The 27,355-nt window shown below is 46.1% G+C and overlaps 1 long non-coding RNA gene across 1 annotated transcript in view; it reads left to right on the forward strand.

The window, feature by feature from the left end:
* The first annotated feature begins 2,179 nt into the window (after positions 1-2,179).
* The window catches only part of LOC144160858 (uncharacterized), a 33,728-nt gene continuing 8,552 nt past the window's right edge, over positions 2,180-27,355 (forward strand). The window contains exons 1-2 of the long non-coding RNA XR_013320411.1: positions 2,180-2,285; positions 7,025-7,126. This is a non-coding gene — a long non-coding RNA (uncharacterized LOC144160858). The remainder of the gene's footprint in view (positions 2,286-7,024; positions 7,127-27,355) is intronic.

Below are 27,355 nucleotides of genomic sequence, written 5' to 3' on the forward strand. Positions count from 1 at the left end.
CTTACGATGGAGAGGTTGGCGGCAGGATTTGGGGACGAATTTTTGATTGAAGGCTGTTTTGGTACGGAGCTGATTTGACGTGCGTGCGGTCGTCTTGGCCCCCTGGCGGCCAATACCAACCCGGCAGCGATGCCCTACCCGAGATGGCGGTGGTTCACCAAAATAAGTGGCCTTAAAGGGTGTCGATCAGACGGCCACCACGCAGGATCTCAACCGGCGCCATGTCAAAGACTCCCCACCAAAGAAAGGCAAGGGCGCGCAAAAGCGGAAGTTTCCGGCTATTCTTCTCACAATAATACTGCGAAAAACAATGTGCACTGTATTGTTTGTGATAAACGTAGAAGAGGCTAAGCTCGTGCATTGGTAGGCTAAACTTCGTGCCCTGCACTATGTTACTTCATGGGGTTTTATGACTGCCTATTTAGAAACAATTGTTATTTTGAATTTGCCATAACAACACAAACTTGTGAATGACGAAGCCTGGATGTTAATTTAGTTGCAGTGTTTGAAATTGAAATTAGAACACTTGGGATATGACTCATTTGGTTAAACATAATCGCCAGCATCCTAGCAAACACGGATTTCGTCGGGTTTTTCTTGCTCAACGCAGCTTGTTGAGTTAACACGATTTGGCTCTAGCAATAGATAAGCTTAAAGTAGCTGACTATTTTCTTGTGCGACAAAAAGCATTTGCTGGTGTTTCATATCACCTTCTTGTTAGTACAGTGCGGGTAATAAACTGAATGAATTGGTTATTGCATGGATAGCCGAGTATATCACGCTAAGACAGCAGCTGGTCGCTCTCCATGGTTGTTCATCCGGATATGTTCCCGCGACCTCAGGAATTCCTCAAGGCTCGGTTGCGGGCCCTCTTTTGTTTGCGTGGCCTCAAATCTTCGTTAAAAATGTTCGCGAATGACTGTGTAATTTACAGGACTATAGCAAATGAACGTGATTCAAAATACTTGCAGCATGATTCAAATTAATAACATCCTGGTGTGCTGATTCAGAAAAGTCGTTGAATCTTAAAAATTGTGTTAACGTCAACTTTACAAGAAAACCTTCATTCCAATTGAATGCGTATACAGTAAATTACACTGCTTTAAGAACGGCCGGGGAATATAAATAACGAGGAGTTTATTTAACGAGTTCTTAGAGAAATAAGCACGTTCACAACATAAAAGTTACGGCTGCACGTGTTTTCGGCGTTCCGAGATAAAATTTCAGCGAACCTCCACCTAACTTAAAAGAACAACCGTATTTAACTGATGTGCGCAGCACTGCCGCAGTGTGTCGGAAGGGAACGAAAACGAAAAACGAAAAACGAAAAACAAAAAAAACGATATTTTTGACCGGTATCGTTTTGAAAAAAACGATATTTTTGATATTTATAACCGAAACGTTATATATTATTTCGTTCCGGAGTGAAACCAAAATATTTTAATGGTTTTCCGTTCACGGGAAATGTCTGCACGGTCCCAAAAAATGCACGGTCAAGGCAACGTTGTCGCGCATTGTACGTCCACATCGCGTCGCTAGCACCATCATGTTGAATTCCGGCAGGATCATTTGCCTTGTCAACAGTGCAGTGGATTGGTGTCTGCACCATTGACAGCTTGCAAAATAGTTACTGCACATGCGCGAGCAAGTTTATTTTCCACCAGATAGCTTCGACCATAGACTAGCAGGCAAACTACTTTTTTTTCTATTCACCACTACTGCCTGCCTTTTTTTTATTTCGTTTTTCCTGTTCGGTGGAACATGCAAACAGGAGGCGTGACATTCGTACAGTGTGTTTCGTTACCGACATTGTTACTGTCTCGTCGGCTGACGAGCGACGATAAAAGCGTACACAACAATCGGTTTCTTGAACTCAAGTCCCTTTATTAAGCGAAGAGAAATGGTGAACCCCCCCCCCCCCGGTCTCCGCTGGCGCGGCGGCGCAGGCGTGGAACACGATATCTCACGCGTGTCATACTTCCGGCGGGTCAGGTAACGCGAACCGCTCGAGCAAGCGTGAGAAAGGACGAGAGCTTCGCCGCTGCGACATTCCACAATAAAACACAATAAAAACAACGTACTCTACTCCCGCTACCAGACCACTCCTCGGTCGTGATCTCTGCGCCCTCAAGCGTATTTTTTTCTTTCTTTTTTTCTTTTTTTCCTTTCCCGGGATGGCGTCCCTGTTCTGTGATGGCGGCTTGTTGTAGCGTATGTGCGGTCGTCGCTTTTCAGCAGCGGCGGGTTAACCAACGGATCGCCAGCGATGCGACATGGTGAGTGTGGTGAGTACATACGACCAGTTTGTTACGATTCAATGCTTTTAATACCCTTGCGCTTCCTTCTTTGCTGTCACGCCCCGAGACTGTTGTTGTCGCGAGGTTTCACACTCGATCCACGAGGTCAAATTAAACGGACGATCATTGTAAATTTACCGCAGCATCTAGCGACTGTTGGAATCCGTTGACATTAGCTGTTAGTAGTGCCAGTCTTTGATGTTTCGCAGACAAGCTGGTTGCTCAACCTGAATGCAAACGAATGAAAACACAGCACACATTAGGTAGGGAGGGAGTCAGCGACGCGGATGAGACAACTGGCTGCCTTGGCATTTAATTACAGCAAAATGTTTGCACCAAGAAAATTGATGAGCTATAGCGATCGCCATTCATCACGTTAAAACCACATTCTCGCAATCTGTGTTCCTTAACTGAAAGGTACAAACGTTGCTTTGTACATTGTTCGCGACGCTGTTTCGTCTCACTTTCTCTCGCAGCTTTTTTCAGTCTCTCGCAGGGCATATTGTCGCGGCATTAGTTTAGTATGCACTCGTACGGCTAAAGTCACGCCTAGGGATTTTCACGCGATTAAAGACTTCGCAACCCCTTTGGCTCTTACTCTGAAATAATGTTGGGGCGTTGCTATACCCAGCACACAGCAAAACAGAGTACAGTGCACGTGCCACACACTTGTCTATAACAGCGAGCCTCTGAAAAGGGCGGAAACAATCTTTTACAAAAACTGTGAGGCCAAAAGTGGTCGGTAGATTTAAGAACGCCATGCCATAGTAGTTTTCTTTATATCCTTTTCGGGCGAGGAAGGATGAGGCTAGAAGTATGACAGTTGTGTTATAGATAAGTGTGTTGCTCTCTGTACATACTATATCACCGGTGGTTAAGGAGCTAGGGATAACGGAGTGACAAAGAGGGAAAAGAAAACTGTTCAAGTTGGCTATCATTTTTGACAAGTGACTTCAAGGTACCCGCAACATTTTTGAAAGTACAAGGGCAGTCTCACCAAAACTGAGAACCCTACAGGATTTAGTAACGTGACGGCTTGGCCTAGTTGATATTCCATTGCTCGAACAGTGGAGGGTAATAAAATGGACAGGGACTGTGAAAGGACAACACAAGTGTGCTACTACAACTGCAGTTTATTATACAGACACTCTTTTTAAAAACAAGCTAAGGACAAATAAAACTGTGCAGAAAGAAAAAGAACAAATAAAGGGGTTATCACGTGTGATTAATTCTGCATGCTCAGACAACCGTCAACCCATGCGCCATCTACAAAATTGAATTTCAATTCAATTTCTCTGCCTGATGGTGCAAGTGATACACGCCGATACACCTGTCTTATGCAGTCTTGAGTATTTGCTGCTTCTACTTTTTATTTTTTAATTGTTGAAGTTTGCTAATCGGCATAAAAACTACCTCCCTACTGTGCCGATCACTCGATCGACTGCAGCGGGCGGAGCTGAGATTGGGTAAACCATTCAGGCATCATTGCAATGTACCTGGGACCCACTGCAGTGGCTATGGTGTTGTGCTGCTGAGCCCAAGGACACGGGTTCGATTCCCGGCCGTGGCGGCTGCTTTTCTGATGGAGGCGGAAAGCAAAAACGCCCGTGTGTACGAGATTTGGTGCACGCTAAAGATCCCCGGGTGGTCAAAATGAATCACGAGCCCTCCACTACAGTGTGCCTTTCGCGAAGGTGTAGCTTTGGCACAAACCCCACTAACAATTATTCAAGCATTGTACCAGGTGAAGAAAAAAAAACATAAAAAAGTAAATAAGTTTGCATTGTTTTCCGTTCGTGCAAATAAATTAAACATGCTGCTGGTCATAACAGAAATTTCAGGGTTCAGTTTTTTGGTATGAAGGCCTCTGGTACTAGTGCTCCCTTTAGTACGTGTGATCAAATGCTGTGTGCTGGCCACCAGACCCACCCGCAGCATTGAGAACATCTTGTACAGCCTTCTGCTCAATTATTGTTGGCTTGGCCATTTTCCCGGGTGCAGCATGCTTAGGCTTCCTTTTCGTAGAAACAAATCTGAGCTGCTTCTCGATCTTTTTGTTGCTTGGTGTATTTGCCACCGGATGCTGGTACGCACCTGCAGCTACGCTGAGCTTGTCAAGGATTTGTCCCAAAGCTGGCTCCAGCCACGGTGCAACTTCGTCTTCAGGGTCTGGGTTCTGGAGGTACTGAGATATGGCCTGCATCATTGACGTGCACCTTCCTTGGCTGTTCTTTGTTCCCGTCTCTTTGATGGAGTTCAGGGCAACCAATGAGGCCACGGCATCTTCCACTTCCCTTTCGCTGTTGCAGTCCTGCAGAATAATTAGGGGACAAGGAAATATAGCAGTTAATTGCTGGTCACTGCAGATCAGTAATGTCTGCCTGTCAAGCATGACAACCAGCTTGTCTTAAACGTAAAGGACTTTGGCAAAATGACTTAAGCCTTTATGTGGAGAAGGCATTTTATCAATTTTGCTTCCCTGAACAAAGTTTGGAATGCTGACAGTTGAGGCCAGTTTGGTTATTGATGTGGAAGAGAAGGTATGATCTAGGTGAATTGCAGAAATTGTGGCGGGACAGCACTGAAAAACCAGAGACTAGAGGAGACCTAAATAGGGCTCCTAGATGAGATATGTAAGGGATGTACCAGCACAATAATCCTTCACAATCAAAGCGACAAATTCCCAATCTGTAAGGGAGTGCGACAGGGTAATACCATCTCGCCAAAACTGTTCACAGCGTGCGTGTCTGGAGGGGGTATTCAGGAAGCTTGCATGGGAAAACATAGGATTAAGGGTACACATGAAATACTTGAGCCAATTGACCTTTGCAGACGACATAGTCTTGTTAAGCGAGTCTGCAGAACACCTGCAAAAAATGCTTGAGGAGTGTCGATTTAGTTGTACATATCACTAAATTTGAAGAAATCATAAGCACGCTAAATGTGCCCTTTTGAGCATAGGTGATGAACTGCTAGAACAAGTAGAATAATATTACTACTAGCACCAGTTGTGAGTGCTGATCTCAACCATAAGAAAAAAAAACAGTGGAGAATGGGTATGGGCTGGGGTGCAATCTGCAAGCACCCCAAAATGATGAAACATGTGCAACCTGTATCACTGAAGAGAATACCATACAACCAATCCATGCAGCAAGTGGTGGCATATCGAGCGGAAATTTGGTGCTTTGCTAAACAACTGGAAAGGAAACTTAAGTCAGCCCAATGGGTCATGGAACAAACTTGAGTAGGTGATATCGTAGTTCAAATTAAAGAAAAAAAAGAACTTCGACTGATCATGTAACATGATCTGACAGCAGGTGAACCACCAGAGCAACACAGTGGCTACTGAGAGATGGGTTTAGAAAAACGGATGGCCAATAACTCTATGGAGGGATGAAAATGGGGGCAAAGAGTGGACTCTGGCGGTGCAAGACAGGAGCAGGTGGAGGTCAGTGGGAGAGCCCTTCATTTTATAGCACACTTGTTCTTAGTCACATCTGCAGAATGCCTAAATTTTTTACGTTTTAATCCCCTGTGGCTTGACATCAAATTTACGTTGCTTTTACTGCATATGCATGTAGCCTGGAACAAGCCCACATCAATATCATTGCTAGCTTACGTACGATATCACTCCACCAGGGCTGCAGGTCCAGACGTCAACTGGCACGGGCATTTTGAAAGGACATTGCTATGAATGTGTTATATTGTATGCCTTTTGTGACGTAGTTTGTTTGTTGTCACTGCAGTAGTTTATGAGCATATTAAGTCCAAAAAAATCACAAGAACGGTTTGTGCCGCGCTGAGCAGCATCCAGCTGTGGAGATGAGGCACAGTGGCAGCTTCCGTTTGTGTTCTTAACTTGTACCCGAGTATAGTCTCTTTTCCAAATATTTTCTACGGTGAGCTGTGTTGCTATTTCTGACTTTGAACAGTTAAAAGAGATGCTTTTAAAACAGGCGCATTAGTTGGAATCTCTGCCTAAGGCCCCTTTTCCCAGCAGTCAGTTTGAAGCGGGTAGGTTAGGGGTTTCTCTATCCTTATTCATGCCCAGTTTGGGACGTTACCTTAGGTAGTGGAGGTGCAGCTGCTGGAGTGGCTTGAGAAGTCGGTAGGTCGGGTTGGCATCCCTGCATGTCCTCCTCAACAGGTTGCTGGCCCTCATCTGTGTTGTCCATTTTGTTTATGAAGACCGCATGAATGTGTTTACAGAGGTTGCGCCTTAGCTCATTATCTGGGCACGAGCACGTTGTGTTGTGCGCACAAACTCTGCATCTGGGGCAGGCAAAGGAACAAGACTCTTGGCACATGCCGCCACTTTGGCTGGTCACAACGTACATTGTCGCAGGTTGTGATTGCGACTGAACAGTCCACTGAGCAATGCCAGCACTGCTCACTCTGCTGGCTGCAATCTTTAGGCCACCATTGTGCCTCTCTGTGACTTTTCGCTGACTTTAAGTCTCTGCGTTTTTGATCAGTTTGATCAACCGATCAAATATCTTATTTCTTGTAAGCTTCAAGAGCACAGAAATTAATTTGTCTACTCTCTTGTTCTGCTGGCCATCCAGATAACAGTACTTAAGGAGCTTGTGGAGTGCCTCAAGTCGCATGTTTGTGTTTATACCAGCGTTTCTCCTGAAGCAGGCTGCCCATGTCTCTGGTCTGTTCGCATAGTGCTGCCTGAAGTATTCCTTAAATTTAATCAATCCCTCTTCATTCTGTCCTTCCAGGTCACACCATGCGAAAAATGAAGCCAGGCTGTCCTTGAAACTGTCTTCATTCGGGGAATCCAGGACTGTTCTCAGCGCCTGTGGAAAAAACTACGAGACAGTGTAAGCAAATTCAATGTACTATTTCAGTAACATTGACATTCTGGTGGTGTGCATATGCATATAATCTGATGTATGTCTGGCTACAAGCAATGCTTCAATCACTACTAGAAGCAATACATGTCACTACCTCTCAATCAGCAACATGGTAATGATAATGACAGGTCGGGGGAATTTTCAAATGAAATCACATGTATATTTTTCTGGACACCACAAATCTAAGTAAGATCTTCAAAAATGGAAGTGCATTTTTTTAATCAGTTAGGAAGAGTCAGCAAAATCGCTTCCATCTCTTTCAGGATTGGAGGGAGCAGCTAAAAACATGCATACTGGTTTCAGCACTACCATGGGAAAAGGCAGTCTTTAAAGAAGTACAGACAAAAAATTTCAGTTTCCAAGAATTGGCATGGTTTGCTTCGGGGAGGTGCCTTCGTGCGATTATGTCAAGTGTTGCTTGGAAGCAATTTTAAATCTGTAATATCTGCATTTTTTTCGAGGTCAAGAAGTGTGGCTGAGTAGCAACTCTGCAACTTCACCCTAGCTTAGGAAGTGTGTGGCATCAAAGCTTCCAGCCTGTCGAACTTTGAGTGGCCTGTCTCCATTCCCTGTCAGCAACATGTGTATTAGTTGGGAAAGAAACCTAAAAGGCAAAACTAACGCTCCTAAGGTTCCTAAGTGAGAGGTGGTTAAAACAATAAGCTTCATCCAATGCACCATGGGTCACTCAAAGTCCAAAATCCAAACTGCTTGGACAGTGTTGGATTGGTGCAATCAAATAGACGATGGCTTCATAATGCGAGGGACCCAGGTGCGATTTCAACCACGGGAAGCTTTTTTCGTAAGGCACTTGATGTGCTTCCGCCATCAAAGAAGAATGAATGTCTGTGCCAGAGGATGCTCCCTAGATTTTAGAAATCGAAATTGGCAACCGTTTTACTGAGAGTGCAAGGCTGCCACTGTTTTATTGTTCTGGTCAGAGTGAGCAAGGCACCAGGATTATCATATGCTTTCTTCAATTGTTGCGGTCAAATATTATGGGGCAGAGACCCTGTCAAGCTGCATATGTATGGTTTTTTCTCTGTGCTCCTAGCATTTGTCCTATTAGTGTCAAATGTCAAACAAAGCTTGCTTGCTTGATCGATAAAAGTACAAGTGGCCACCCACCCTCCCCCACCTTTTTTTTCATGATTACATTCATACTTTGACCTGGTGCTGCCCAGTACTTTAGAGTAATTACTAGGTATGTTCTTCCATAGCTGTGTTGTTGCCATTTCACTCTTAGTTGTAATTTTCCACAATATTTTCTGGAAATTTTTGTACGTTCCTAATTCTACAACCGCCTCCCCTGCTGTTCAAGGGCCTCAGATACTTAAACAGACCTACATACCTTGTATGTGAAGGCCTGGAGGTTTGCATCGCGGATGTGCCTCTTGATGTTCTCCCTCCAGTTTTTGTCCACATGCCATGCACACAGGAGGCGATGCTTCGGCTCACCCATGACGTCTTTCCAGGCGTTAAAAAACGCTGGTGCGTCATCACTCATGAACGCATTGGCTGCCACTTGCCCAGTTCTGACTTTTATGGCCTTCCGGAACGCCAGCATAGCCTTGCGATCAACTCTGTTTGTTATGCAATACGCTACTGGAAACCCAGCTCCAAATTCATCCACACAGAGCAGCGTCACGAGTTGAAAATCGCATCCTGCAATTGTACAGAAAAGCAGGTACAAATGTAGTCATAAAAATACTTGTCTTGCGCAAGGCTGACATTTCTGTTGGTTGGTACAAGTCTTGCCTTGTTCTTCAATAGCATGCTATGATATTTATACAGCAAGCTCAGTAACATGCATGGGACATTTATGGTGGCTGAAATAATTACAAATTTGAACTACCCTTGTGCTTGAGATGCTGCCTGCTGTAGCCATATGTAAATGGGCTTGTTTGGCAGCTTTCTAATTTTAGTAAAACATTTTTGGGATAAATTTCATTTAAATAAACTTTGTCACAATTCAAATTTTGTAATGTTTAGTCATTTAGCTAAGGCAGTTGTTCATGATTGCACTAGTGGAGGTATACTGGTGCAGGGGTGAGACAGCTATGCATATTGCGTAGTTTTGATACAAATTCGTTTTCCTGCGCCAGGCTGCTTCGAAAGCTTGAAAATTGCAAAAATTGCGCCAAACTACTCCAAAACAGGCCGAGAGCCAAGGATTTTAATGCTCCCGTCAATTTCACTGGGGGAAAATGCTTACTGACGGCATAATTTTCCAGCACCTTGAAGGTGATGCTGTTTGTAAAGGTTTAATTGATTGATCATTCAATAAAAAACCCGCATACAATTGTCCACGAGATAGTTTTTTCGAAAGTCACAATGTCGGGCTGCACATGTTATATTGTGCGAATTTTTAAAGTTTTCCCGTATAAAGTTTTCACAAACTACTTTTGCTAGTTGCTTTTAAAACAGCGATTTTGGGAGCGCCGCATCTCCAGAACGACATTACTGGGCGCCGCCATCTTGGTGCGGTGAAGATTGGAAAACATGGCCGCTGGGCAAAGCAGTTTCTCAAGGTTCAGGCAGAGTGCTCTTTGCCGATTTCTACTGCGGTTGTGGTTATGGGGGTGGCGGGGTTTACATTTAGTCGTTTGACCTAGTGCGGGAAGTTATGCAACTCGAAAGACGGGGGTTCATTAAAAACAACGGGGTACCCGCAATATCGTCATGTTTCGGCCTTGAGTGTGAGGCGCGGTGCGTGCTGGGAGTGAAATTTGGGACTCATTGCGGCGTTATAAAACGCTGAGTTATTGTTGCTATTTACAGTGAGCTTGCGAGCGGCGGGAGTGGGACGATGGACACTGCAGAAGTGGTGGCGCAGGCTGCGTCACTGCCAAATGTTCAATCAGTGTCCGATTGCGGGACAGGCTATTATCGCACGCTAGTAATAATGGTTAATCTATCTGAATTGAAATTTAATGCCAAAAGAAATTTAATGCCCAAACATACCAATACTATAATTACGATTGTAGTTAACGCCCACCTTGGAGCTTGAAATGGGAGGGCTGGTGTGGTGCGACGACTGTCACCCCGCTTTGCGCAACTTTTGCCGTGGCTCTCAGTTGTGCGTAACACCGAGCCTGGGATTACAAAAATAACAACTTCGGCATTCACAGGATAATAAAAATTCCTTAAAATTGCTTAGTTTTTCAATTCGATATTTTCAACAGCACTCCGCGTTATCTATGCATAGAGCAGCCCAGGAATGTAAAAATGGTTTGAAAAAGGTAGTGTAGTTCGTTCTTTGTGATACTCAGGTAGAAAAAACTTTATGGAAAGGCTGTTTCAGTGTTATGTACGTTCAAAACCTATTAAAAAGCACACTTCTCCCTCCCTCCCTCCGTCACCCCCCCCCCCCCCCGAGCGGCCAAAAATTTGATTTTTTATGCTCCTAAGGTGACATAATAAATGTCAATCTTCTGCTCTAAATCAAGGTTCTGCTCCAAAATCGAAATTTAGCTGCTCCCAAATCTGGTTCAGCTGTCTCACCCCTGCTGGTGGGCTAAAGTACACTGCTACTTATTTTTAATGTGTTCACTATTGACATGTAGCTTTGCATGAAAGCAAACAGTAGAAAAAGCTGTTTGCATCAAGCTGGACTACAAAACCACTGCTGATCACAGTGCATCTACGAAATAATCAGCCGAACTCTCGGGGTTTAGAGATTATCTAATTGAAGCACAATTTTACAAGGTGAAAATTATAGTGCATCAATTCACAAACATATTTTTGCTCTGTCTACAAGTCTTTTCCCCTCTTGAACTAAAATTATCTACCCATAAGTCAATATTTCCCTGTGAATCTTCTGCAAAGCTGCTCTGTCTCAGACACTTCTTTTAAATGTCAGTGGACTCTCATTAAGATGAACTCGAAGGGACCATGAAAACTTGTTCATTTGATCAGAAGTTCGTCTTAACAGAAGTGCCTCCTCAAAAAAGGGTTCGTTGATATGCCCAGATGCAACCAAATACCCCCTCACTTCCCCCCTTCCCCACACCCCCCAATACAGTATTAGCACAAATGACAAGGTACCATCTGCCCTGCTGGCAAGAGATGAAACCACTGCTCCTCACCCAAACAACTTCAAATTCTGCTGAGATAGCGCCAGTGGCGTGAAAAATAATTTACAGCGTCCTTTTTGTTGGAATTTTAAGCCAGTTGTATGAGGCCTAAGGGCTGTAGGTGGAAGTGCACTGTAGAAAAAAAACTAATGGCTGCAGACATTTTATCACAACTTAACATCTTGCCTCTGCCAGAAAAACCAGCCCCATCATGGCTGGGCTCACAAGTGCATACCAGCCAACTCTTCCGAATATTCCATAAAATGTACAACTTTTGACTCATCTTATGACTTTACAAATCTTGCCTTTTAAATTTACAAAAAATGGGTGTGCTGGAAATCTTTCCTCCTTCTCACTCTCCCCCTCCCCTCCCTAGTTCGCGGGTTTTACAAATTTCCAAGTCACCAGGTTGGCAGGTGTGCAAATGCTCCCTTGGCCTCAGGAGCACACCTTCGCTGCTGTAGCGAGTGAAAGGGTGCTGACTTGCCAACTACTTCCCTCACTCATCTGATAGGCCCTGCTAGGTTTTACGAAGTTGATAGCATTTCTAAACTTTTGGTCTCTCTCTGGTGGTCACGGCGAGTCAGCGTACTTACTGGCTGCTTGTTTTTGGCTGTTCCCCAAGCACTTCATGGGGCCCTTGCCTTGCCATATTTCGACTCGGTAAGGTGATTTTAAATCGTCCCCTTTAAATACTTGATTCATCAATGTTGCAGTGATATTTCCCGCTGAAAAAAATTGTGTGAGCTGTCCCATGTTTCAGTTAAAGCAATGTGGTATGTTTCACCATGGTCCCTTTAGGGGTTTAGTCAGTTTTCAATGCTTGCCTGTGGTGCCATGGGTCCCGTTAATGCAGATGCGGTCAGTGCCAAGTTTTTTGAGAAGTTCCTCTTGGGGCTTTGTCATTATGGCGAGCATAAAGTCACTGTTTTCCAACTTCTCGCACTCTTCTCTGTTGAGCATCTCAGCGTTGTCTGCCTGGCCCTGGTGCTTGAAGAACAAGACTGGGTTGTCATCATTTTTCTTCATGCTCTCCACCCACAGTAGGACGCTTGTATGGTCATTACTGTGCAGACGCTCACTGTGACTGAGGTCGAAATCTCTCATGATGTTGTAGAGGTCTTGCCGCACCAGGAGATGCTTGCGCTGCAGGGTTTTGTCAAGGCTTTCCCTGACGCCGTCCAGAACTGCATCTAAAGACACACCTTGTTGCAGCTTGGCTAAAAAAAGAGAGAGAAGGGAAAAAACAGAAATTAGGCAAACTGTGAAGTTTAAAAGCAGCAGTTGCAGCACTGCAGATACACTAAAAATTAGAAACAACTGATGTAAACTTGCACTCAGCTGCGGAAGCATCAACAGTATTGATATTCGAAATTTTCTTCATAGAAAAAGTAACTTTTCTTTTCTTGCTCCAGGATTATATGTGCAGGGCGTTAAAAATTTTTTCTGTGCAAGCTCCTTTTCTGTTTACCCTGAAACTTTACATGTAGGCTCCATTTCATGGTCTGTTTTATTTAACAAGAATGACTGCAGCACTTGCCTGTTTTTTTAGAAAGTAAATGAAAATGCTGTTCACCTATGGAGAACTGCCAGCGCCACCCAAGGTATGCAGATTGCATGCCTGCTAACCTAGGGACTGCGAAAATTAGGAGATGGGTTACGAGGTGGGGGGTAAACGCTACAGCTCTTTACTATGAAATTATGCTACTGAGAATTAGTAGTAACCAGTTGGCTATGCTGTATGACAAATTAATCTACTATTTATTGTGCTCTACAGTATTACTGATGTTGCTCACGCCACCCAAAAATGGAAAAATCACTCACAGCACAGAACCTTGGTGTTTTTGTGTTTGGGAAATTTTTCAGACAAATGAGGGCATCAATGGACATTCCATATAAAAAAAAATTTAACTACAAGTGTTATAATGAAAAAAGCGTTAAATGGCACATTGAGGAACTAGAGTGGCATTGCTGTGTATGACAGTGAAACGACTCCTCAGTCACGTGTCTGGGCAGTGTTCTGTAGTGCCAGGTGTTTTACAACACCATGTGCTTACAATTAGGAGTAGCGAAAGGTGGCTGCCTATTCCAGTGCACAGCAGATGAAGCAAAGAGTAGAAGAAGCAGCCAAGCAAGCAGATAGGCAGGCAGCGAAATTCGCCATCACCGTCAATAGCGACAGGGAGGCACAGAAGCATGACATACTAGGAGACAGAAACCTATTCCAACACTTGAGCATGAAGTGCCTGGCAAGGCACTTCAAGGCAAGGCAAGTCTCAGGCAATCAACTAAACATTAATGCTGTCACATTCAGGACCCATGAGAAGTGCTTAGGTGTCCGTGTACTTTTTGCGCAACAAAGTGCATGTACCACTGTAGGCATTTCTGGATGCGTGGAACAAAAACTTGTTCATAATTGTAGAGCAAGGCTTCACCATGAAACTGTTGAACTTTTGTGCACAGTTAATTCACAATTGAGACCTAAGCTCAAAGAGGCCACTAAGAGAAAATACAACTATGTTTCAGCTGATAGAAGAACACTCAGCTCCATCCCAGCCAGAAAAGATGCTTTTTCTTATTAAAAAAAAACTCAAGTGTCCTTCGACTCTGTGAAGAAGGGTGACAAGTAAAGCTGTGGGGCAGAGCCTCAACAGGAGCGACAGTATGCTTTGACAGTATGCTTTGAACAAAACACATCTGTTCGTAATTTCCAGTAGAGCATACTTCCTGGTTAATTGGCTGAATGAATTTTTTGGATAACTATAGTTTCCTTCCAGGGAACAAACATAAGACTGTCTCTCTCCATCCGTAGAAGCCCATGTATTGACAGCAGACAAGAATTCCTCAATATTTACAATTTCACTATGAACTATGTAACTTTGAAATGTGAATGAAATTCAGCGCAATATTAAAGTCATCTTAGCAGCCCACTGTCATATGATTTGTTTCAAAATATCTTCTATAAAACAGGAGTTAGAGCCACTTTCTGTAACCATAGTCCTTCCGAAGATGATCATGCTTCACTGTACAACACCTGATGCGGGAAAGCCAGCTTACAAACACCACGCTTACACTGAATTTCCTTAAGCCGGTGTCACTTCTAAATGCATTGCTAGGGCAACATTATTTTAGAGGAAATATAAGCCATCTCATACGAAAATATGAAGGCCATAGGTCGTCTTTTTTTAACAGGTTTTTCCGTACACTGGGGGTGTGCCACACAGTTTTATGATCCTAGGGATTTGACAGGACACCGCAACATGGCACTGTGCTTGTGTGCAATTTCCCTATTGCCAGAGACAATCTGCTGCATCCTGGCCGTTATTGCTTTGCTGTAAAAAAGTACAAATATTGAAAGACTCAAATTTCATGCCACGGTTACGTAATCTGGGCAGTAGTAACATAATATAGGCTACCACTCAAAAAAATGCACACCAATCCACCCTGTGAAGGTGGTTGGAAAGCGAAGCTGTAAATGACAACCACAATGATTACCTATGCGGCATCACTAAAATTCACACACGTTGCTCTACAAAGAGTGAAACCAGGGACCAGTGAAATGCACTTAACCGCACCCTTTATTACTTCAAAGAGATATTTTTTGCTATATAAATTAAAGGAAGCTCAAACCCAGTGTTAGATCATCTCACCTCTGCTCCGTCTCTGCCGCAGCCGGTGTAGGTGACAAGATCAGCCGCAGAGACAGAGAAGTGAGATGCCATGTGTTGTTGTGAGCTTCCTTTAATTTTTACTAACTCCTATCGCATGCACAAGGCGTGCAGACAGCGAGCACACAGTACGCGAGAGGTTGCGTGACGCTATCACATGGCATCCAGCGAGAATGCAGGGGGTAATCCCGCAGATATGCTCGTCTGCACCGTCTGTCTCCCCCGTCTCCGCATGGGCTAGCAGCTCAATCGGTAAGAAAACGGGCTCTCGTTCCATTTCTCTATTCATTCCAGGTTCAATTCCTGGCGGTGGCAGTAACTCCTTTTATTTTTTCGAGGGAGTTTTCTGTTGACACCAATGGTCGCGACAGAACCCTTGGGGGGTAGAGGTACAAAGCTTCGCTTTGAAACATTCTTATCCATGTTGCAACTGCACGTATACTGCTAAATGTGGTATACGTGCCGTGATACGAGTGATTCAACCAAATGGAAGTAAAGGCCCCACTACATTCACCCAGTCACGTTTCTTGGCAGTGGCACAAGCAAGATTCTGTGACGTAGAAAAATCACCAGAAATTGGCTGCAGAGTCACCGCACCTTCATATATTTTCATTTGTATCTCAATTACTTGTATGAAGTTTGTGACAAAATTGGTAGAATTGTTATTGGGACAACACAGTCTTCTTAAGAAGTTAAACTATTTTGTCTTCAAGGTCCTTTTAAGTCAACGACGCAACTTTTCGGCGAGTTGGTATTTCATTTTGCGGCGTAAAAAATGCAGTGTTTGTATGATGAAGGACGACAAAAACTGGAACAGACTAATGAACAAACACCAAAAGGAAAATTAAACACTAGTAAGCAAAGTTGTTTTACCAGCAATGGCAGCTCTCTCCGTTGGGGTCAACAAAGTGTGTTTTAGATGAAAGTCATGACCCTTGTGGGTGGTTTGAAATAGCACGCTGACCTCCGTTTCTTTTTCTCTAACGGTCATCGATGCGAAGCACCTGCATCCAGCTTTCACGCTCCCCTGTTTCTTGAGCTTCCGTAGTCCCTTACCTGGACAAAATGAAACACACAGAATTGTTACACTGTTAGTGTTTATAAAGCTGCACAAAACCATTCGTGTCTGTGATATTGGGATGAGCAATAAATATTGCACACTGAAACAAATGTTAGTCAGTCAGAAACAATGTTATTCCAACTGTCTTTATTTCTAATTTGGCTTTTTGTCTATTATTCCAGGCCAAGCATTTTTTTTTAACATTTGTCTGCACTGAGTGTGGGGAACATGCATTGGGCTAAAAATACTCATTGCTGTGCTTATTCGGTGCAGCAGCATAAAAAAATGGCAGCATCTCCACTCCGTGGATTATGGCGAGGGTGCGGAGTACGTGACTTTAAATGACATCCAAGTTGCGCCCCGACCATCATTTGATTTCAGCCGTGAGTTGCACCTCGATTATTCCCTAAATGAAACTGCAACTCACAGCTCAAATTGAATTTCACTTGATTTTCGTTTGATGGTGGTGCGTGCACGGATGGATGCGGACAGACATTGGGAGGTACCGTTACTAGTGAGGAAGTAAGCTCTTTGACTCTAGGGTACTAACTCTTAGTACTAGCCTGATGGGTAGGACGACTGACACTAACTCTGTCTGGTCTACTAGACACAGGATCGAATCCTGCCTGTGCCTGTGTGATTTTTTGTGATTGTAAATGCTATGTGCATGGACGCGAATGCACATTGTGTGGTCCTCAGGTACTCCGCACCTAAAAGGGAGAAAGCAGGTAAAATAAGATTTCACCACGGTAAAAAAAACATGCACTCATCAACACATAAGTGTTGATGAGTGCATATTCATATGGACAGCTGGTAGGTTGTCGGGGTCCGTAGTCCAGGACTTTGCTGGTTCTACCTGCCATCTTTGCCATTTCGGTCAGCCATAACTGCCTATTCGGGTCAGAGCTGGCAAGTTCACTCTTGACCCGGCTCGTAGGTAGGACTGGGAATTCAGGGTTCGTACAGGCTTCAGAAGCAAAAGTTCAGGGGTTTTCAAGGACCTGTGTGAACCCTGGAATTGGATTCAAGGCTAGGTTATTCTGGCATCCACGAAGTGAACAGTGCGTATTCATATCCTCTTTGCCAGCTACCATTTCGTTCTGTCAGCACATAAGAAAATGATTTACACTTGCATACCTGCCAAGTTTCCCGACTTATCCGTTAGACTCCCGAATTGAGATGGTTTTGTACGATTGTACGAGCAAAACAAAAAACTTCCGAAAAATACCCGTGTTTTGCTAAATCTTTCTCCAAGTATGGCCTCATTGCGCCGGAGCTACCTGACAATGCAATGCAATCCTACACTACTTGACACCGTTATCAGCGAAGAGATTAAAAAGCGTAGTTGGCCGTGCGCAGAAGTTGAACCGGTCAGTACCCCAGCAGCGCTGAATGCGAGAGGAAGTTCAGCAGAGCGGAAAAAATCGCACCGTGTCCAGCCATTTATGTCTGATCACCCTCGGTGACGTTCTTTTGGCGAAGTGTTGCAGAGGCGGACATTGTTCGCTGCGACAGTAATTCATAGGACTTCCTGAAAAGAGCGGCGTCAGCCATGTTGGATTTAGCAAGTGACCAGCAGTGTAGGTTAGTATTTTGGACGGCACAGCTCGGTACCTGCTCTGTTGTAACCAAGTTAAAAATGCATGTAAAATATTTCGTTGTGTTACTTCTAATCCCCCCCCCTCCCCTGACAGATCTCCCTAATGCCATCACGTCGAACCTGGCAGGTATGCACTTGTCCTCCACACGTGGGCATACAACGACATGTAAACAACCACGTCCTCCACACTACACACACTGCGAATCTATTGTTTTCATTAGTCATGAAGGGATTACCATGCTGAAAATTGTAAGTGCTTTGTTTCCAAAGGAGAATTAGAGGAAGCATTTGCACAGTTCGCAACGTGACACTTTATGCGAATATTACAAAGTTGCCGTCTCTGCATAACTATTGCAGCATTGTTTGCTTGGCTCCCCACTGCATAGTTAGGAAACAACCCACAACACGGCGCCGCGGTCCTGTTGCACAGTTTCTATAAGGAACAAAACAAAATGTACATACCCTCAGAAGAGAATTCGCCAGACCGGTGGCAGCTGAGATATGTGACTTTTTTCTTTTCTGAAGCTCCTGATGTGGTAACAAACCGGCTGCATGAGTCTTTTTCCACTTGTTCTTTCCAAGAATGGAAGTCTAGTGTGAAAGAAGTAAATATGCTAGTTATGATTTACTTTACAGTGACGATATGTATTCACATATTAGTTTTGTCGCGACGGCGACAGAGAGATGAGAAGACACACGTCTGCACGCTACAGCGCCGTGGACCCAAACTGGGGTCCCCCACTTTATTCCACGCTCGTGCCCAGCGCGCACCGCAAGCGCGTGGTCAGCACTCGCCACTCGTGGCTGAGCCCCAGCGTCATCGTTCCTGGAGCGTGCCCGTTTGCGGCCGCAGACGACGCAAGCTGCTGGGGCGCCGCCACATAGCCCCCGCCCCTCTTCAGACGGAGTGTCGGCAAAACGGACAGTCTTTGCGCTGGGATGTTCACGGGTGTGGCTGCGAACGGAGGGGAGAGTGGTTGTGTTCAGGGTGGAGTGGTGGATGGTGGTGTCGAAGGCAGGCGGTTCGGCCTCGGTGAAAGCGGGCTTGAGGCGATCGATGGAAACGACAGTGTCGCGGCCGTTAACGCGAACTGTAAACGTCTTTTCGCCGCGTGAAATGACGAGATGAGGGCCGGTGTAGGGCGGTTGAAGTGGCCGGCGGGCACTGTCGACACGGATGAAAACGTATTGGCTGACAGAAAGACTTGGGTGAATAAAAGTGGGTTTTGTGGAACACGGCCGTGGCGGTTGGGGACGGATATAGCTGAAAAACCGGGTTAAATCCTTTACGTAGGATGGGCCAGGAGAGGAAGGGTTGTCTTGAGGCTGTGGAGGGACCAGGAAGTCTGCTGGTAATCGCAAAGACGTGCCGTAGACCATTTGGGATGCGGCACAACCAAGATCATCTTTGATGACAGTGCGCAATCCTAGCAGCACAAGAGGAAGGTGATCAGCCCAATGCTCAGGTGATTCGTGAGCCATCAGCGAGGCCTTGAGCTGACGATGAAACCTCTCGACCATGCCGTTGGCTTGAGGATGATAGGCCGTTGTTTTTAGGTGAGTAACACCGAGTAGGCATGTCAAGCGGCGAAAGAGTGTGGACTCAAATTGGCGGCCACGGTCTGTGATAATCTCCGACGGCACGCCAAAACGGGCGATCCACGTCGACATAAGCGTAGAAGCAACAGTCTCAGCCGTAATATCGCCGATTGGAGAAGCCTCCGGCCAGCGGGTAAAACGGTCGATCACTGTCAAGATGTAGCGGCAGCCCTTAGATGGTGGTAGTGGGCCAACAAGGTCCACGTGAATTGTGGAGAACCTTGAGTCCGGTAGTGGGAAAGTAGCCAGAGGCGATGTGGTATGCCGAGAGACCTTGCATTGTTGGCAGGCGAGGCAGGAACGGGCCCAGGCGCGTACGTCAGTATCCATGCCCGGCCAGACGTATCTCTCGGCAATCAAGCGCCGTGAGGCACGAACTCCAGGATGAGAGAGACGGTGAATAGAGTTGAAGGCAATGCGCCTGAGAGACGCAGGAAGGTACGGCCGTCTGCGGCCTGAGACCGGGTCAATGTCGCAAACGATGCTGATTCCCGAATCAGGGCATAGAATGTCCTCGAGTTGCAGAGAGGAGCTGTTTGAAGAACGTAGAGTTCGGAGCTCCTCGTCATCGCTTTGGGCTTGGGCCAACACCTGAGAAGTGATACCGGAGTGCTGTATGGCGGAAATACGGCTAAGGGCGTCGGCTGGAATGTTGTTAACTCCCTTGACATGCCGAATGTCCGTCGTGAACTCTGCAAGATAAGCCAAATGTCGCGTCTCTAGGGGAGAATATGTAGTCTTCGATGACTTGAAAGCGTTCGTAAGAGGCTTGTGATCGGTGAAGATCACGAAGCTGCGGCCTTCGAGGAAAAAGCGGAAATGCTTCACAGCGAGGTATGCCGCCAGGAGTTCCCGTCCAAAAGTGCTGTACCGTTGCTCAGTGGGAGAAAGCTTTTTCGAAAAGAAACCGAGCGTATGCCAGCTGCCGCGGATGTGCTGCTGAAGTACACCTCCAATCGCACACTGGGAAGCATCTACCATCAGGCTTGTGGGAGCGTTGTGGCGCGGGTGCACGAGGAGGGTAGAAGAGGCCAGGCGCTCCTTGATGGTAGTGAATGCGCGATCAGCGGCTTCAGACCATTCAAGACTGCACTCGGGAGACTTGGGAGTTTGAAGGAAAGTTTCGAGAGGTTGAACAATGGCCGCACATTCCGGGATGAACCGTCCGTAATAATTCACCAGCCCTAGGAAATGGCGCAGTTGGCGCAAGGACTCAGGTCGGGGAAAGTCGATTATGGCCTTCACTTTGTCTGGCAGAGGGCGAATTCCATTGCAGTCAACGAAATGACCGAGAAACTCCAACGACGGCAACCCGAACGCACACTTGTCGCTATTAAGGATGAGGCCATGCTCTGCTAGGCGTTCGAAAACTATCCGCAGATGGTGCAGGTGCTCAGATAGCGATGAACTGGCTACAAGAACGTCATCTATGTAGGCGAAAACAAAAGGTAGACCACGGAGGACGAGCGCTGAAAAGTCTGAGCTGCGTTGCGTAACCCGAAAGGCATCCGAGTGAATTCGAAGAGGCCAAACGGTGTAATGATGGCAGTTTTCTTGACGTCACCCGGGGCTACGGGGATTTGGTGGTAGGCTTTTTGGAGGTCAAGCTTTGAAAAGATGGTACATCCACTGAGGTTATTGGTGAAGTCCTGTATATTTGGTAGGGGGTACCTGTCGGGTACAGTGGCCACGTTCAAGGAGCGGTAATCACCACAGGGTCGCCAGTCTCCTGATTTCTTCGGGACCATGTGTAACGACGAGGACCAGTTGCTCGATGACGGGCGAGCAATGCCGATTTCAACCATGTGGTGAAATTCCTGTTCCGCGATTTTATGCTTCTCTGGAGCCAGTCGACGCGCCACGGCGTGCGTAGGTGGACCGGTGGTGATGATCTGATGAACGACGTCGTGCTTCACTGGCTTTGTCCAGTCTGGAGGGGCAGTCAGGGAAGGAAACTCGTTCAGCAATTCCCGGTACGGAGAAGGTAGGTCGCAAAGAAGCGGGAATGCGAACGGATGGACTGGAGACGATTGGCCGATGACAGAAAGGCCGGTTGTGGCATCCAGGATTCTTTTTCGGGCCATGTCAACCAGGAGGCTGAAGTGCGAAAGGAAATTGGCTCCTAGAATGGCGTGACTCACGTTGGCCACGAGGAAAATCCAGCGGAACGCACGGCGAAGGCCGATGTTTACCATCACGGATTTTTTTCGGTACACGGGAATGCTGGACTTGTTAATAGCTTGGAGATGACACAGTGGTGCTTGAGTGCGGCCACAGGAATTAGCGGGGAGCACACTCACTTCTGCACCAGTGTCAACTAGGAAACGTTGACCACTGGTTGCATCTGTGATGTAGAAAAGGCGACTGTCGCTGGCTTGGGAATCGGTCGCGGCCGTTAACGATTCCTCGTCCCGTTTCCCGGCCAGCCGCAAGGACGGGTGCAACGTTGCGCCGCTGCACCGAAGCGGCGATGGTACCAGCACAATGAATCAGGGTGTTGAGGTGGCTGGCGCGTTGTGCCTTCCTGGCGAAATACTTGCGGAGACTGGGTACGGCGAGAAGGGCAAAACCGGCGAGCTCGTGGGTTGCGAGGCGGCGGCGAGCTGTAACCAGCCGAGGCGACAAGCTCCTAAACGTTTTGCATGCGCTCTCGGAGCGCGGCGAGGTCGTCGGATAGCGGTGAGGGCAAAGGAGTAGCAGGCGCCGCCACGGTGGTATTGCCGGAAGATTGAGCGGATGCCACCGTGGACAAAGGCGGATGCAACGTGGCGACTTCCATTATCTTGTCAGCATGCGCGGCCAACGCGGATAAGGGAAGGTCAGAAGCAGTCGCGAGGATCATCTGCACAGAAGAGGGGAGCCGTCGCAGGAAAAGATCCTTCAACAAACGGGAGTCCGTGCAGAAGGTGCGTCGCCGAGCAGGGTTTGCAGTTCGTGAAGGAGCTGCGAAGGTCGACGGTCACCCAACTCCTCTGCAGAAAGCAGCCCCTGAAAACGCTGCCGTTCCGAAGGGCTCGTGCGGCTCAAGATGGCAGCCTTCAACGTGTCGTAAGGGTTCGTGGTAGGCGGGTTGGCAAGGATGTCACGAACCTCAACCACGATATCAATAGGCAGTGACTGTTGTAGATGGTTGAAGCGGGTCTCTTGCGACGTGATGTGACTCACTTGGAAGCTTGCCTCGGCCTGAAGGAACCACACGTCGGGGTGCTTAGTGCTGAAGGGGGGCAAACGGCAAGCGACGGCGGAGATGCCAGGTGAAGAGGCAGCGGAGGACACAGAAGGACCGCTGGCGTCGCGGGGAGGGTCCATTCTGAGTACGTGGCTCCGCTGCAACGTCCGGGTCACCAATGTCGCGACGGCGACAGAGAGATGAGAAGACACACGTCTGCACGCTACAGCGCCGTGGACCCAAACTGGGGTCCCCCACTTTATTCCACGCTCGTGCCCAGCGCGCACCGCAAGCGCGTGGTCAGCACTCGCCACTCGTGGCTCAGCCCCAGCGTCATCGTTCCTGGAGCGTGCCCGTTTGCGGCCGCAGACGACGCAAGCTGCTGGGGCGCCGCCACAGTTTTATGCTTCCAGCTTTTATAGTAACTTGATTTTTGCAGCCACAATCCAGGCAACGTTTTCAAAACAAAACATGAATTGCGTTTTGTTTTAAATACACTAGGTGGCGCCACACTACAAAGGCGGGCAAGATGGTCGGCAGCTTTTTTTTTTTATTTTTTTTTTTAAATAAGCTGATCAGTGCCGTCACCATTCCAAGTGTTAAATAAAACAGACCTAAAAATGCGACCACCGTTCAAAGTTCGAGCGTCGAAAAAGAAGTGATTCACTCAGGAAAAAATGTTTGAAGACACATTTGTCATCGTAACACTGTACATTGGAGAAAAGAGATAGTGCAGAATCTCCCCAGGTATGACTTTAAAGCGGTAACAAGAGTGAAATCAGGGCCATATGACTGGGAACTATGGTTGAACGCAGTAGTCACATTTCCGGGGGAATCGCTGTCGTCGGTCTTGTTGTTAACCTAAATATAACTTTCAAAATTCTTTAAAAGTCCACATGTGGTGTTGACCTGCCCACTTCTCGGCATTTTATTATCACTCAGGAAAACAAACTAGCAGGTTCCGTGCATTTTGAACGGTGTGCAGCTTCTGCCACGTGTTTTAACTGATTACAGGTGCCTTACTTGTATATACTGGATGTCGCAGCTGTCAAGCACCAAGATATTAAAAAAGAGCAGTGGCGTTACTCGAAAAAAACCTAGTGCATAATGTTTCCAGTACAGTGGAGTAGCGGAGTAATATTTTGTTAATGAGATTTAATTCGGTAATGGGTAATTATTTATCTAACTCGAGGAGTACTATCCTAATTATTAAAGTGTCAGTGAGGCACTTATAGCTGCGGTATTCTCAGCATTTAACTAATTGTGTACAGTTAAACCCTCTTGTAATGAACACTGATTTAGCTAATTAATGGCTATAGCGAACTAAACACTCACTTTGGTTGATCAGGCTTTATTTCAATTACATTTATTCTTTTATAACGAAAATTAAACTTTGAGTTCTGTGCGATATCGGATATAACGAAAAAATATTTGACCAGGAGGCTGAGAAGCTAATTGGAAAAAAGCCCCGTAGTCGGAAACTGCAGAAGTATAAAGGCCCTTTTGTTCGCGGACACAATGAAAACTTCATCCTGCTTAGAGCTGGGAGTATCCAGCAGACGAAGATTACATCCTTCATCAAATAAGTAGACGCAGTCCTGTTTTGTCAAGTGAACTGTTCTGTAACTCTATTCTGTTGTATTTCACGCAATCAAGTTGCGGTTATTTTTGGCTCGAAAAGCAGCAAGGATAAAGCTAAGGATTACCTTGTGTATAGTGGGTTCGAAGCCTCAAAAAATGCATTTTTGTATGAAGTATTTTTGCAGGAGCCAGATTGTCGATTTGTTATAGCCAATTTTTACCTCTACTCTTATCATGAATATTGGTTATAATGAGCTAATTTGCTTTTTCGATACTGCTTCGTTATGAGGACGTTCGACTGTACTCATTTATTCTGAATGATAAATACACCCAACAAAATATGAGAAATACCACGTGACGGCGCTCCCGACCGCATGACAAAGCAGTGCCTTCGAAAAGGCCGCCCCTGCGTTAGCCTAAATGAAATAAAGAAAAGAAAGAAATAACAAATCGCGACCGAGTTTGCACTTCATGTGCCACAGGCGCCCCGCGAAACTTGCTGTTGCTGCTCCTCCCATGCCATTATCCATGGAGGAAGAAAAATGTTTTTTTCCTCCATGCCATTATCAATACTCTGTGTCTTCGTGCACGTGACAGGCAAAGCAGTTGCTTTCAATCAGCTTATTTGAGGGCACTGGTTTATGATGCGGGTGGGAGCGCCGTCACGTGGTATTTTTCATATTTCGCGGTTTATTTTTCAGACAGAATAAATGAGTACGCAGTTAATTAAACGCTGAGAATACCGCAGTGAGATGCCTGTCATGGTTGCCTATAAGCGCCTCATTGACACTTTAATGATTAGGACAGTGCTTCTCAAGTTGGATAATTAATTGGAAATTGCCTAATTAAATCTCATTAACAAAAATTTACTGGCCGCTATTCCAATGGAAACATTATGCACGAGGTCTTTTTTCAGTAACGCCAGTTTTTCAAAAAACTTGGTGCGTGATTTCTACCGACGGCTGTTCGTTGTGTAAATGTCCTGTGTGTAAAATGCACTTTGCCATTACTAGCCTTGCCGACTATAGTCGAGAGAAAGGGCAGGTAAAAATGCATAATTCGCATTAGCAGGTCATGCTCGAAAGTCCCAGACAAAAATTTCGAAATCTCATGATCCACTGACAGTAGCAGCTGTAGTGGAAGAAAGTTTTTATTCATTAATTAATTCAATCACGTTTAGCTACTTCTGGCTGTTCATCGAAGGTTTTAGATGTATCATTTAATTACGCGACATTGTATAATACGAATGGAAAATAGCACCTTCTTTTACCTGAAATTGTTGGAAAGTGGTGCTGCTCGTACGACGGTCTGAAGTCGTGCTCGCTGATACTGTGCGTTTTGAGCTCGTTCAAAGTGAAAAACTTCTCACTACAGTCATCACAACTGTACTTTGGCGCAGATGTTAAGGTCTTGTGCGCCTGCCGAATGTGCTTGTTGAGATTGCTCTTCGTAGAGTACGCTTTGTCGCAGGATGGGCAGGACATTCGCGGCGGCGGATCCATTTGCGCCCAGTGAGTCCCGAAATGCCGAAAACTATACACTTATGACAGGGTTTCGGTCTTGGCACACCCACGCTCGGACCTGGGCGCTAATTAGCGTGTTTTCGTCGCCAGTCGCATCATCGCCATGGGCTTCATCGGTATCGGCTCGTACCACGTGCGAATCCGCATTGAATGCTGCCGTTCATCAACCTTGCGTCCACCGCACTACAACGGCCACAGAGAAAGAGCAGGCGAGTTCGGTCGCGCGACTCCCAGAGTCATCCCCGCACGGGCGACTGATGAATAAGGCGGTATTCTGAGTATTCTGATACACTATGGAGACGACTTCGGAGGAGCGGGCCGTGAAATCGGTAAATGTGGGGACGACTTCGGCGGAGCGGGCCTTGAAATCGGTAATCGGCGAGTATTATGAGTCTAGCATTTAGGCTCTGCCTCGCGCTTGGAGAAAACAAAGGTCTCGCCGTACCAGCGGCGCAAATATCAACGCCTCCGGTCACAAGTCACGCTACCATGAAGGATTTCCCGAACCCGGATTCACAACACGTCAACAACACAGCCCTACCCGAAACTATGCATTGCTTAACGAGGCTGATGAGGGAGGGCGGGTCGGTGGGTGTAAAGTTATGTATTCACGTATTTAGTCGCTTTTTTTTTATTTTTGCAATATTTTGTGTGTTTCTTTGCGGTGTACGGGCCAAAAGCGTCATAACAGCTATTGGACGTCAAAAACTCGTGACGGAGTACTTTCGGTTTCGTTTCACCTTAGTCATCCCGTTACGAAGGGTGTTTGCATGCGCTCTTCTCGTGTTATGATGGCACATCCCCCTCGACAGTGCGAGCTTCTCAGGTGCGAGAAATGGCAAGAAAGTATTTAAGGAAGCAGCTTGCTTTAAGTGGCCGGAAAAAAATATCTCGAACGCAGCCGAGTTTTGACACAAGGGCGATTGCGAACCCCCCGAACGTAGAGGTGCACGGAAATACGTAGGTTTCGGCTTGTTGTTGGAGAAATCATTCAAAGCATTGAGTACATAAAATTTAAATATGATTGATGTCCGTACGGCTGTCCTGTGTGTTCAGTCTCAGGCGAAATTATTTGATTGAAATTCTTACTTGTATTGATTACGAGGTTTAACGCACGGAAGCAACGCAGAAGATAAAGCGCGCCGTAGTGGAGGGCTCCGGATTACTTTTGACCATCTGCAGGGGATCTTTAACGTGCGCCGAAGTCTCGAACACACGGGCGTTTTTCTGAACACGGGCGCTTTTCTGATGGAGGCGCCTCCATCAGAAAAGCAGCCGCCGCGGCCGGGAATCGAACCCGAGACCTCGTGCTCAGCAGCGCAGCGCCTTAGCCACTACTTGTTTGTAACTCGTTTATATAAATTGTCTGTTGTACCATTAAATACGCAGCAATCTCGCAGCAGCTAAAGGCAACATAGAAAGGTCCAAGTACACAACCTTAGCCAACCCCTCTGTTTCTCACGAGAATTCACCCCCGGGTAAGCCAGCGTTAAAAGATTGGCGGGATTTTATCTCCAGGGAAGCTAGCGCTAAAAGATTTTTAAAACTTAATTTTCTATTTGTAGTTTTTGACAACTAAGGGGTGCTCTCCACTTCATTTTCCCATCTGCTTTAAATCTTTTGGTTCCCAATCCATCGTCAATGATGCCCTACATTTTTTGTTAGCACCTTACCTGTTTTTTTTAGGTCGCAGTGGTGATTTGTTTTTCTTGGGAAGCTGTTGTGCATTTGCCTCCTTCCGGCTTACCGATCTATTACCCTTTTGGCAAAGCTAAATTCCTTCCTTATTGCTTGATCAAACTCTCATAGCCTTCGTGGCTGATCTCCATTTTCCAATATTTGTGGCCGCCACAGTCCCTTGGGTTTGGGTCTTTTAGAGCGAAGCTTTACGTAGCCAAGACCTCGGGTTCCTCTCCCGGA

The sequence above is a fragment of the Haemaphysalis longicornis genome, unplaced genomic scaffold (assembly GCF_048455015.1).
Source record: "Haemaphysalis longicornis isolate Haplotype H1 unplaced genomic scaffold, Haemaphysalis longicornis Haplotype H1 scaffold_11, whole genome shotgun sequence".
Taxonomy (NCBI): Eukaryota; Metazoa; Arthropoda; class Arachnida; order Ixodida; family Ixodidae; genus Haemaphysalis; species Haemaphysalis longicornis.